This window comes from Drosophila yakuba, chromosome 2L (assembly GCF_016746365.2).
Source record: "Drosophila yakuba strain Tai18E2 chromosome 2L, Prin_Dyak_Tai18E2_2.1, whole genome shotgun sequence".
Lineage (NCBI taxonomy): Eukaryota > Metazoa > Arthropoda > Insecta > Diptera > Drosophilidae > Drosophila > Drosophila yakuba.
In genome coordinates, this window is record NC_052527.2 from 17,001,273 (window position 1) to 17,014,663 (window position 13,391).

At 41.6% G+C, this 13,391-nt stretch overlaps 1 long non-coding RNA gene across 2 annotated transcripts; it reads right to left on the reverse strand.

Annotated features, from left to right (window-relative positions):
* Window positions 1–5,258: 5,258 nt before the first annotated feature.
* LOC120320777 lies at window positions 5,259–5,920 on the reverse strand. Of its 2 annotated transcripts, none has more exons than XR_005560323.2 (2): window positions 5,727–5,920; window positions 5,259–5,644 (listed from the first exon to the last, which is right to left on the reverse strand). It is a non-coding gene; the product is annotated as an uncharacterized LOC120320777 (long non-coding RNA). The 2 variants fall into 2 exon arrangements; XR_005560322.2 differs by having other exon boundaries at window positions 5,259–5,673.
* Window positions 5,921–13,391: the final 7,471 nt, after the last annotated feature.

Here is a 13,391-nt window from a genome sequence, read left to right on the forward strand (position 1 = left end):
CCTGGCTAAATTGCACAAAAACTGGAGGGCAATCTGAGGGGAATCGACGTGTGTGTAGAGTGCGTGTTCTTAACATAACATATAAACATAAGTACATACACATCTCGTCTCTAGTTTATTTTTTAAAGGCTGTTTATTTCAAAAGCTTTTAATGTAAAAATGTATCTATCAAAAATATCCAATCCATGAAATAAGATTTACACTTTACAGCAGAGCTACTAATAATTAGCTTAAAAAAACGATGTTGGCCTATGGCAAACTAACACTTGTATACACAGGCCTTGTAGAATTTAGTATTTAATGATAGCTTCAACAAATAAAAATAAATAATTATTTCTTAGAAACTTTTGAGTAATAGATTATTAAAGATAATAAATACATATTTTGTATGTATCCAAGTAATATACATATCCCTACGTAAAATTATTGAACAGTTTCCATATAACAAGAAAGAAAGCTATCTTCAGCATAAATTATGTCATAAAATATTCTAGTTTTTGCCAAAAAAAGACGATTTTCGTTTAAAAACAAAGAAACAATGAGTTCTTTCCTCATATTTCCTTTCGTTCTGACTGTTCCTATGCCAGTTAAACAATATAGTCGTAAGATTTTTAAAAAATCTTCAAAAAGTTTTATGATTAAGATCAACTAAACAATGATTGTTTTTATGGCTTCCATTTGACATCGTAGTCTGATTTTGATCAAATTAACACTGAAATTTTATAATGTCAAGAGTGTGGCGTAAACTTAACTGAAATGCTTTAAGATTAAATACAAGAAAGGTAATTTCTTGTTCGATTTATCCAATGACAGCTAATGATATAGTGGCCCGATTCGATTTAGTACCTCCAATAGACCTTAGCCAAAATTTCATTTAGAGCTTTAAAGGGAGAGACTAGTGTGCGTAGAAACGGACGGACGGACAAAAAGTCTCGGCTGATATAGAATATTTAGACTTTATATAAATCCATATACCTTGAGGAAGGGTATATATGCATTGCATATTAAGCATATAAAAACGATTTGTGGCCGCAGCTTTTTGTAGATAGGTTCCTATGAAAATATATGTTTTTATATACAGTCAAAACAATGTGAAAAACTTAAATTTCGAAATTCAAGTACTGCAAAATGAACAGAAGAAAGTTGTACTTAACATTTAATGTGACACAAAGTCATATTTAATTTTATTGGCGAGGCTCCGTTGCACTCTGTGTGCATTTACCCCACCCCAAATCGTCGGCTGCAATTGACCCGATGCCAATTATCAGCCCCGTTGCAGCCGACCCCTCACCTCCCCGCCCCATGACGCCACTGCCCGCATCCCCCAACTCCTGGTCACTGGGCCAACATGGATGCGCTGACAGCGACAAACTGTTTTTGTGGCCAGTGGCAACCGCATTATCGAAATCATGGCAATGGCCACAGAGCGTCGCGGGCTGGCCAATAACAGTCCAAAAATGCAATTTTACGTTTTCAATTAATAAACATTTGGCGACTGACTCCGGTCATGATTACGGCAGACGCAGGCGGATCGGGAGAACGAGGGTCCAGGGTCCAGGGTCGCCATGAGCAGTGGGACCGGAGGCCTCCAGAGTCGTGTATTTTACATTTGCGGCTGCAAAATTTGGTAAATCATTAACGGCGGAGCAAAGAGCCGTGAAGCGATGACCGCAATATGCAGCGAGGATTACGTTCAAGGATTTCTTGTGAAGAAGGGTTGGATCCTCGACCGGAAATCCGTCATTAAAGGGCAGTTGAATAAGATGGTAGATTTTTATGTGTGGAGAAAAGTGTTATTTTGTTAACGCAAGAAAAACTATATAGCAAATTAAAAAAAATTATTGTAAGTTTACCTTAAACTAATTTAAGATGTCATAAGAAAAAGTATTAGTCCTTGGGTACTTTTGATTACTGAAGCTATAACTTATTAACCACAACAAATTTTCATTTCTTCTTGTAGTAGTCGCCTCCATATTTATAATTAATATTTAAGGAGACTTGGAGTATTCAGCAGTATCAAAGCGCCAAGAAGTGTATTCCTATATGAGTATACAAAACTTTTTTATTTCATATAGCCGAAATAAGGATAATTTGAAATAAGTTAAAAAACAAATTAACTGATGAACAAAAAAAGGATTTTAATATTTATTTAATTCGGGAAAATATATAGAAGGTATATATATACATATATATACATATTATATATGTTCCCTCAAAATCACACATATCTTGAAAAGGGCAAGATAACGCTTATCGAGTTCAAAAAAGAAATATAACACTTATATTTACCATTGAACACGCGGCATAATTTTTGGGAAAAAAACGCATCCTTCTTATGTTGAAATGTTTTTGTTTCACTTTTAACTGGCATGTTACATTTGCGCCTCTTTCTCTCTCCCTCACTCGCCGTCGTGCCGTCTCTGTTCGCCGGACAGCGGTTCCTCGCTCCCCCACCTTCCCCTTGTTTGTTTTCCCGCCGCCCGGTTCAGTGTCTACCCAATCCTGCAGCCTGCCTACACACGCCCATTGCTAAAAAGAAGAAAATGTAACAAATGCCGGCAAAAACTACGCAATGGCGGCTCAGTAAAAAAGGCGCGACGGCAGCGGGAAAAAGGCCGGAAAACAGCAACAACAACAAAAGTCGTACCCACACAAGGCTCCGCCCTCCAAAAAAACGCAAAAAATGGGGGCAGCGCGGTTGGCGTCGCAGCAGCGCAAGTGGCAAGAAATCAACATAAAAAAATGCTCATAGTTGATTTTTGACAATTTTTTTGCATCTGACTTTTTGAGCTTTATTTTGCGTACATACGCGTGTAGTATATGCAAATGTGTGCATCCCCGGCAGTTTGGCTCGCTGTTTTGGCCAGAACAACGCTGCTTACTTTGTTTTCACCTGTTTTACCTGCATTACTACTGCATTTCGATCGAGCCCAGCCAGCTTATTGATAAACAGTGATGACTACTGATGAGGTGACTGGGGGGGTTGAGCTTATTTAAATGGAAAAATATGTTCAGCCTAGGATGTTTCGAAATTTATACTACAAGTATTGGGCTGGAACGCAGGAATAATATTATTAAGCCAGCTTCTCGATAACAATTCCATTTTTATCGAAGAAGTGAATACAAAAACGGAATTTATTAACAACCCTAAAATTATAGTAAAATCTTACTTTCCTTTTATATAAAGTGCACAAATTGTGTCTAGTACATGGTAGGAGTATAATTGGAGAAATACTTGAAATATGAAGGCCAAGAGAGAATATTCTTCAATAATCATATTAGAATTTAACCTTATTTTCCAACAATTCTTCAAGGAAATGATTAAAATATTAGTTTGCTCCTTAAAGCACTTTAACTTAACCAAGAAATGGGAAAAAGAATCCTATAGATATCTTTTCTCTGCAAGTTGTATACACTTCCATTACAATTTAACTATTTTTATTTACCCGAAAATGTTAAAGGAATACTAATTACATTACGACCTTAAGTATTTGAAATCAATGTGGAGTTAGTTATAATGTCTCTGAATTTGTCACATTGTCTTTAAAACCAGAGGATGTCTTAATGTATCCTCTTTTCGGTTTTAGTGTCCGCCCGACGCCAATTACTTTAAAATCGCAGCCATACACGGCGTATGCGTAATGCGTTGACCCCAACCTCAAATGAAAATTGCATTCCAATTGAGCGGCTTTTAACAAAACACTCGAAACGAGCTGTGTTTTGTGCTTTCGGATGGGGCTTAAAGATGGGAGAGCGGACAGAAGGATAGCGAGGTCCTGTGGCCGGCCACATGAATCATCATAACGACAAGTGGTCGTGCTAAATGGTATGGGATCAGCCGATTTTATAGTTAGGCCCGCCAACAGGCGCCAAAAGTATGCCACAGAATCAAACACAGACACCACACACACACACTAGCATACATGCACCACGAAAATCTGTTATTTGTTGTGTGTTAACAAGAGGAAGAGCGCGCAAGGGGGCGGCTGCATTCTGGCAATGGTCCAGGGGGCGTGGCTGGCACGCAACATTTTATGCATATCCGTTTTTGGCCGCAACAGTTGGCCGACCGGCAAGTTTTAAAGCCGAACGGTTTTTGTGTTTAAAGTGGCGAAATGGGCAAACGACCTTGACACATTTCGCCTCAAAAAAAAGGGGGTTTTACTTGGGGCGGAAACGGCAAAACGAGTTGCAAACGTCTCTAGTCGGACCCAAAAATATATTGCATACTTCGCAGTTGAAGTTTCTACACCGACAGACACAAGGAATCCAGGGAGTGTGAAGAGAGTTTGGTCGACAAGGACATGCAGAAGGAGAAAGAGGCGAAAGTGGTGAAAGGTGGCCAGGAACAAGTGGCAGAACCGAAAACCAGTTGCCAGGAAAAACTCGTGCCACTCGCTCGAAAAAGTATTCTACGTTTTTTCACCCCACCCACCCCCATGTGTGTGTGTGTGTGCCTGTATGGGTGGCAGTCCTTGAAAAGGCATTTCTCACACAGCGGGACCATCTCTAAGCCAGCCAAAGTTGAATGAACGTCTATATCTTTTTCTGCTCCACCCTCTACCCTCTACCCCCAACACTGCATTCTCTTTCTTTTACTTTTGCCGTCTGCCGAGTTTGTTTGCGTTTTTATTGCGACTTTTGCCAGTCGCTTTAAGCCGACGTTAAGCGACCTTGACTGGGAACGACCCAGAGAAGAAGTCCTGCATATTTCAGCGCTTCGTGTTTGGACCATGTTTAGCAAGCCACTGCAACTGCAAAAGCAACAGGCACTTCCCATTTCCCATGTTTCCCGTTTTCCGTAGCACACTACAGATGCATTTTCCGTCCACTCGTTGCAGTTTTTCCGGGCCATGAACGAGGACGTGGGCGACACCAGGACGAGGAACATGCACTCGGACATGGACACTATTGTCGCCTGTCTGCGTGCGTCTGCTGCGTCTGCCGCCCACAAGCCACCCTTCACTCTGTCCTGCAGTCAGTCTGTCCGACTGTCTGGACTCTGCACTCCGGACTCTCGACTCGGGCTCACTTTCATTCATTGAAGCCTTTGGCTTGCTATTTGGCCATTGAGCTCATAACTGACACCACCTCACAGTCGACACGCCACCCTGCGTCCTGTCCAATGTCTTCCGAGTACCAAACTCAACACGTTGCACCCTTTTTTTCATTTGACATTGATTTGCCCGAAACGCCTTCGGGTGACCTTCACAAACCATCTATCCAGAAGCTTACACATATTTAAAAAAAACACTCCCTTTATATAAAGAACCAACAGGTGTCTTTAATATTTTAAATTATAATTCCCCATTTCGTTGGAGTACCATTTTAAAGTACCAAACTTTACCCCATTATTATATAAGCAGTAAAACTCCTTCAATCGCAGACAACATCCACAGAGCAAAAGCGTTCCCGATTTGGCGCCTAAGGACCTCATCCGTCCAATCAGCAGGATTTCTAGTTGCCAGGCCAATGGCAGACGCAGTTGGCAAGTGCCTCCAACTGGCGCGGCAAAAAACGCGGGCGCGTTTTGGGATAATGAGCAAAAAGTTGATGAAAACCTCGCGGAGTTTACTAAACAACGAGGCTGCCGAATAGGGGATGAAAATTCCGTAAACGAATGAGCAATACGGAGTTAGTTTGTCTACAGAGAAATGTAAAGGGGATACACATCTAACTGCCAAATGAATAATAATGTTGAGTATGCCACTCTTTCGTGGGGTTACCATTGCTTTAAGTCCACTTCAACATGCAACGAAAGGTGGCCAACAACACACTCCCCTCTAATTTAATGAAAATTTATCACATGAGGATCAAAAACTGCTACACGCCAGATGCTGACAGATTAAGCAAATGGGACCCCCAGCTACAAGCCAGCAAACTAACCGGGCAACTAACAACGGCAACAACAAATCGAAAACCTTTTGAACTACAAGCAAATCCATTTCACACAATTTATGTACAAGTTTATTTCGCGCTTCCAATTTTCCGTCGATGTCGATTTGCTTTTTGGGTGGCTCAAAAGCAAAAAGCACTTCGATTTGGACTTGCACTTGGACTCGACTCGAGTTGCGGCCTCCGCTGCTGCGGCTTTCCACAGAAATGTTAACAAGCTCTTAGCAGACCCACTCGCACACACTGGCACACACATGGCGAAGGTTGGAGACGGTTGTGGGGGCTATGGAGCTGTGGAGCTGGCCGATGTCTAGATTGGCCTGGCTTGGCATTTAGCTTGGCTGGGGTCCGCTGCTTAACCCTACAAGTACAACAGCATTTAATAATAATATTAATATTTCTTATGAGCACAGTGGACATTGCACATTAATGAAATATATTTCGAAATTATATATATATATATATATATATATATATATATATATATATACAAGTGGTGCTTTTTGATACTTACAGTGATTGTTGAATACTTATAGATACCTCTGCAAGTGTTTTGAATATTAATTGATTCATATACCGAAATATAGAATTGATAAAATAAGTAAAGTCATGTACAACAAGGCGTTTTGTGGAAATTACCAACTTCCCAGTAGCTAATTTGAAGTCTATTGAAATACAGTCGGGAAATGTTCTAAAATTACGAGTGCCAGCCTGACCTGAAAGGGTTAAGATAGTGAAAATTACACGCCGTACTCAGTGCAAGTGGAAAAGAGAGCTGACAGAGTGCCAGAGCGAGAGGGGAGAAGTGGAGACCGGCCCGTTCAGACAGTGACAGAAATACGTGGAGAAGGCGAGGTGGTGGCGGTGGCGACCAAGTCGAAGCAGAGCGACCCATGCATTCCTAATCTTGTTCGCTGAATTCGTAATCTCATTAAATTTACATATTAATCAAGGGATTTTAATTACTCTTACACCGCATTGCCAATGCCAATGCCAGTGCCAATGCAAGCCAACGGCAAAGGTAGTGGCAATGTGGCCAAAAAGGAGGCTCTCGAAATGAGCCAGTCCAATGTCCTGAAGTTAGGCATAAGCAGTTCTTGAAATTGCTACGTCTCAGTGGATGATGCACTCAGCGAAAAAGTGCAGACCTTGGTCTTGTAATCTTTGAGGGTTCAGCATTTGAGCTGTCGTTTGCAGCCACCTGTAACTTATAGGCATGATGCTTGAATATTTATTTCGATTATTCATGGCAATGCTGTTACTTAGGTGAAATTCTCTGAGTGTACCTAGCTGGCATGAGTGGGGAGACTTTCTGGCAAGGGGGAGCTGAATCTGAGACTGCTGTGGTCGTCGCTGTCGTCGTTGTCTTGGCGTGTGGACCCTCATAATTTAATTGGACTTTGTGTGGCGCATTGGTGATGGCTCGAAGGGGCAGTGGTTCGGGCCATGGCTAAGACAGCCACTCGAAGTCAGCCCCTGTCCTCCTGGGCTCCTTGGCAAGGCAGAAAGGATTACACGAATTTGCGTGTCAGGCGTCAATGTAAAATCGCAATAAATGAAACTAAATTACAAACTAAAATGCAAAATGAGCAGGAGGGCCTCAATTCACCCCTTTATTTGTGGATGTGCGGGTGTCTCTGTCTGCACTGCAAGGAATATAAGTACATTTTTGTAAAAAATACAATTAATAATTAGAATTCTTAAGTTTTGTAACTATCTAAAAAGATATTCGTTTTACTAAAATTAAAGAATATCATTTCACCGTATTGCTTCGTTATTCACAATACCTAACACAATTCAATCAAGTTTTTTGGACTGAATGAAACATTTCAATCTTGCAAATTGTAATTTTCAGTGTGTTTGCATCTACCCGTTTATCATCATAGGTCGCTGTGCGTGTTCTGTGGTGCTGGGATGGTGGTGCTTTTCAGTTCTATGGTAATATGCATAATGTTTGCCTGAATTCTATCTGAGATATGTGGGTTCCCGGAAGGTGGACCAGGAGGCCCAGGAGGTCCCTGAGAGGCAGGAATATGTGTAGGAGTACTCTGAATAATTCCCTCTGCCTTGTAAAGTCAAGCGGGCAAACAGATGGAGTCCAATATGAGGAGCATTGAAATCACACGCGTTTGCTCATAATTCGCCAATAGGGATTGAGGCAGGGCTTCGCCTCGGATCCTACAAGCTCTTCCATCATTAAGCGAGGGACGTGGTGCTTGGGGGGATCGAAATTTATGGCATTTATAATGACTACTTTGTGGCCATGTTGCAGCACACAAAGTTTTAAGGCTTCATAAATTATAAAAAATAATTATAATGAGATCAATTTTTAATCGCCAGCCAGGCCGCAGCAGCGATACGAAGGGGAACCGGGCCAGGAGCAGCAGGCCGACTTCCTGGCCAGATGGAGTTGGCACAGAGCAGCAAACGTTGAAGGTGTAATTATTATCATATCCTGCATCGCATAAACAACCATCCCAAGTGGAGAATGGCCAGCGCAACTGGCAAGGAGAGCTGGCAACATGAAATACAACACTCGCGCCTAAACACGCAGCACCATCCTCATTCTCATCCTCATCATCAGCGCGGTCTTCCAGAGCCACATCCCAGATGCAACTCCTCTCCACCGCCCATTAGAATCCCGAGAAGCTGGAACCCTGTGCAAACACATCCAACCGAGCACTTTGGTGCAAACATTTAGAGTAGCAACTCGTAAAACTTCAATTTAAGACACGTAATTTGCAATTCACTCGAGTGCAGATTAGAAGCGGCATGTCCACCATCGCAGGAGGGGGTGTTGGTGGGGCCACTGGGAGCCGGAGTTGGGAGTGGCCAGCTGGCCACGCAGCCGCTGATGATGATGATGATGATGGTAATGATTATGATGCGGATAGGTATGGGTACACAAAAAAAGACAGATCACTTAAAAGATCGGTTATTAATAGTCTTGCTATAAACAGATAACTATATATCTATTTTATAGTATTTTATAAAAAAATTATATATAAGACATTATTCTAATGTCTTTGGTCTTATCGTATTTGCAGTAATAAATTATTAGTTTTTATTAATATTTTATAATTAAATTATATTTAAGACATTATTCTAATGTCTTTGGTCTTATCGTATTTGCAGTAATAAAATATTATTTTTTATTAATATTACTTTTTAATACTAATTAATTTAAAATTTTTCTCTGTGTGAATAAAAGTTAAAAGGCACAGGATTTTAAGCTAGCATGTAAGCTCTGCTTTGCGATCTTCCAATGATCAGCATGTACGAGTGGAGTACTTAGCAGGCTGGTTAGATCAATTATAGAACTGGAGAACTTATTAAACGAACCCTTATGAATGGCTAAGAATGTACCACAGATCACTTGATTGCAGTATTATTAAAGCTACAATGTAAGTCTTTTGTATACGAGGACTTGCACGTTTCTTCTATTAATTATACTTACCCCCTTTTGTACAGATTTACTTGCACAAGTATGAAAAATTCTACTATATCTTATAAGAAACAATTACTATATACAATTACTTTTATATTTCACCCCTGTAACGATTTTTTTTAATTACAAGTCATAATAAAGATATTTAAACTGGCTATATTTGTGTAAATAAAAACAGTTCACTAAGAACCCTAATTAACTTTTTCTCTTAGCTCATGTCCACGTTTAGATATTCTCGGCGAACACAACGCGGTTTTCCAATGCTTTTTGAAATCAGAAGAGATTGGGCGGCTGCTTCCGCCCTAATCCTTGAACCCATAAAACTCCGACTCATCTGCGGTAGTGACTGCCTCATATGCTGGCCAACTACTTGGCCAACTTGCCCAACTTGGCTAACTTGACCAGCAGCAACAATAATAACTACGGCAACAACAGCAGCCACAAGAACAGCAGGCAAAGCAGGCCGCGATTTTAATCGACTTTAATCAAAGAAATTTCATATGTGACCACGCCCACATGCAATTATGTTTAAGAATGCAAAACGATTTCGCCAAAGAAGGCGACGCGGGGAAGTGGAAGCGAGAAAATTAAAACTGGCAAAAATAAATAAAAAAGATGATGATGTAGAGGAGGACGAGCAGGAGCTGGAGCTGGAGCAGGAGCAGAGGAGCTTCAGCGAAAGGCTACAAGGCAGAAAACATAAATTTAACAGCAAAAAGAAATATTATTATGAATGCATTAACCACCCGAGCAGAAGAAGAAGCAGTTTCAGCAGCAGCAGCAGCATCAGCTAAGCGAGGCTGCCTAATTATAAAGTCGTGAGTCTGGGGAACAGGAACAGGTTACCTCCGATCCGATCCGATCCGCTCGGATCCCAGGTTGAGCCGATCTGGCTCGCCCATGAATGAATGCGGAATGAATGGCCCAGACCCGTTCCGACTGGCCGAAAAATAAAAGAAATGCTGGCGAAGACCTCGCGAAGACGTGGCGAGGGATAGAAGGCTGCCAAAGGTTATGCAAAACGCCAAATGTGCTCGCGACTAATCATTAAAATTATACCCGTCTATAGGCAGAGTCACATAAATCTTTTATTGATTTATGCTGGCGGGAAATGCACTTTTAATTGGCTGCGTACCGATCCACTCTCATAATTAGAGCTAATTTTAATGTCGGCAGAAAGGCATTCGCGTCCCCATAAATCACCCAAAAAGGAAGTGAGTCATAAAAGTGGGCTGGCTCCAGGGTTGCCACCACCAGCTTGACTGCAGGACTGCGTCGCCTAGACTCTGGACTCAAGACTCCAGACTCCAGAGTTGACAAAGCCAGGAGAGCAGTTACCAGTTCAGAGAGCTTCGTAGAACTCGTAGGCCTCGTAAAGCCCGCTCTATGAGTGTGCCGAAGGTGGTACGTTCAATTAAAAAATACTTTACGATATTACAAAATTACCACGTACCAGGGTGGTGCTTGCATTGGTGGATCGCTGAGGCGTCGTTCTGGAAGAATGGGCGGTGCAAGGGCATTGCAGTCTGCCTTCTCGCGAAAGGCTGCAGCTCGGGTTCGGCCTCCTCCAAGGGGACGCATGCGCATAATTCGAATGGCATTAAGTACGCCACTTGAGGCACAAGCTGCGCGAGACAACTCTGTGCACAGTGGGATGAAATCGTTGGATTTCAGCAGCCCAAGTGACTAATTGACTGCTTTTGACCATTTTCGAGAAGTCTTCTAAATTTGTAGGTTCATGTAGTACAAATAAAAATAAATATTTATTTGAAGTCAGTTACAGCTGCAGTTACCAAAAGTTATTTTAGCGGCGAATATTCGATACATGAACCCCAATAAATCCCACAAGGATCCCACATAGATCCCAATGGATCTCACGTCCATACTTTTAATATACTTATGTAAGTTGCAAAATTTATTTGAGCACTGTACCCACTGTGGCTTCCGCGTAGCCTTTGGGCGCTTTTTAATGCAGTTGTTGTTACAGTTGGCCGTATTGATGCTGTTGTTTCGATTATTGTGGCTGGGCAGCAACAGCCATGGTTAAAATAAGGTAGAATGCTACAATAAAAATTCAATAATATTAAATTTTTATGCGCGCGAAATTATTGCAGGCGACGCATAGTTTGAGGACATGTTTGGTAAGGAATGCTGTAGGGAATGGGGATAATGGAGGCATGGAAGTGGGACTGCAGGACGAAGGAGGCAGGAGGCAGGCTTCAGGTTTAAGTACAATAACAATTAGCATTCGTAAGGTTGGAGCTGGAGTCCATTTATTTGTCAGTTAGCACCTTCCGCATTCGCACACCAATCTGCGCTTCTGCCTCTCTCTTTCTCTCTTATCACCCGTCTTTTTCCCTGTTATGACAGCTGGAGGTTTTGTTTGGTCCCTGTAAATCGCCGCCATCACAGAGAAAAACTGTAATGTTTGCTAGCATACACAATTGGAAAAACATATTTTGTTATACGGTTTTAAAATTGCATTGAGCAAATGCTAAAATTAAAAAAAAATATTTCCTTAGAAACGGTATATTTTCTGATTCTTACGATTCGTAAATAATTTTAAAATGACTGTGGCTCTATAAACACTTAAACTTTAATGATTAAAAATCGAAATATGTACATAGTGTTAAAATTAAATGAACAACTCATATAACTATAGCAAAACTAAAATCATTTAAAAAATATCACTTTTTGAACGACTTTCAAATAATTTAATATTAGTAAAGCTAAGATAATAGTAATAAAGAAATAAATTCAATTATTGATCATTTTCCTGCAGATTTTTCACATTCTCCGCTCTCAGTGGCTTGTGATTAAACTCCAACTTATTTGGTGCTCCCGAAGAAACCGGTCGGGGAGTCTTGGCCAAGTCCAAGAGCTGCTGCCGTCTTTTCCTTGATGCCAAGGCCCCCAATCCCCCATCGCCTCATTCCCCGCCCCTTCCCCTTCCCCGCTGGCTAAGCGAATGAATTATGTTATTTGAAATTAGTTTGTGCCTGGCTTTCAAAACTCCTCCAAGTCCAGATACACATGCACACATACACGACTCCAATCCCACAATCTGAGAGCTGGCAGCGCCTGCGGAGTAATCAGGTTAATTTTAATATGTTTTGTATGCACCGTCCCCTTCCAACCTCTGCCCCAATCCTCTAGCTTCATGGGCATGACGACGCCGTCGCCGGTTAATGGAAAAATATCTCAAATGATGCTGGCCAGGATGCCTTTTGTAATTAGCAGCCATTTCAACGAGAGCCATCCAACAAAGCTAAAAACTTGGAGCGCTCTTAATTACTCTTCCCTCTCTGTCATTGCATCTTCCATCTCTGTCTCTGGTCGTGTAATCTGTCTATAATATATAGGCTTTTCATTCTATCTTTTTCACCAGGCTATTGGGATCAGCTAAAATTTCAAAATATTTATAATGATTCATATAATATTGGTAAAAACTGAAGAATATTCAATTGGAATAGTGATTCTTGTCTAGAGAAACCGAATGAGTTTTGAGTTCTAGGGTATCTCCGATCCGGTGTCGTGGGCGATCCTTCAGCTCCAAGTCTTTATGGCTTGTCTAGGCGATAATTTTAATGTTGTTTGGTTTATACACGTTCGAGTATTTCACTTCACTTCATTTTTCTTGCACCGCCGAGCGGTGCTGACAAGTTTCGGAACGTTGCTGAAAATGTGGCCACAGTTTGCCCCGTGGCACTACGGCCATCTATTTGACGCATTCGGGGGACGGGAGATTTGCATTTAATTACGGGCGGTCTGCGGATGAGGGGGAGGTGGAGGGGTGGAGAGGTGGAGTACGCCCGAAAGCCAAGTTAAGATCAGGCCAAGACGCTGGTCCGCGTGTGTGTTCCAAGGCAAACGTACTGGCAAATGATAATTACAGAAAGCATGTAAGCGGCCGAGAGAGACAGAGAGAGGGAGAGGCGCTTGCCCAGAAAGAGATGGGTAGCGGCGAGAGAAAGAGAGAGGTAGATGACAATGTGCAAGAAAACGTTAATTTCAAATTTATGTAGAGCGTCTAGTTTCGGCCCGTCTA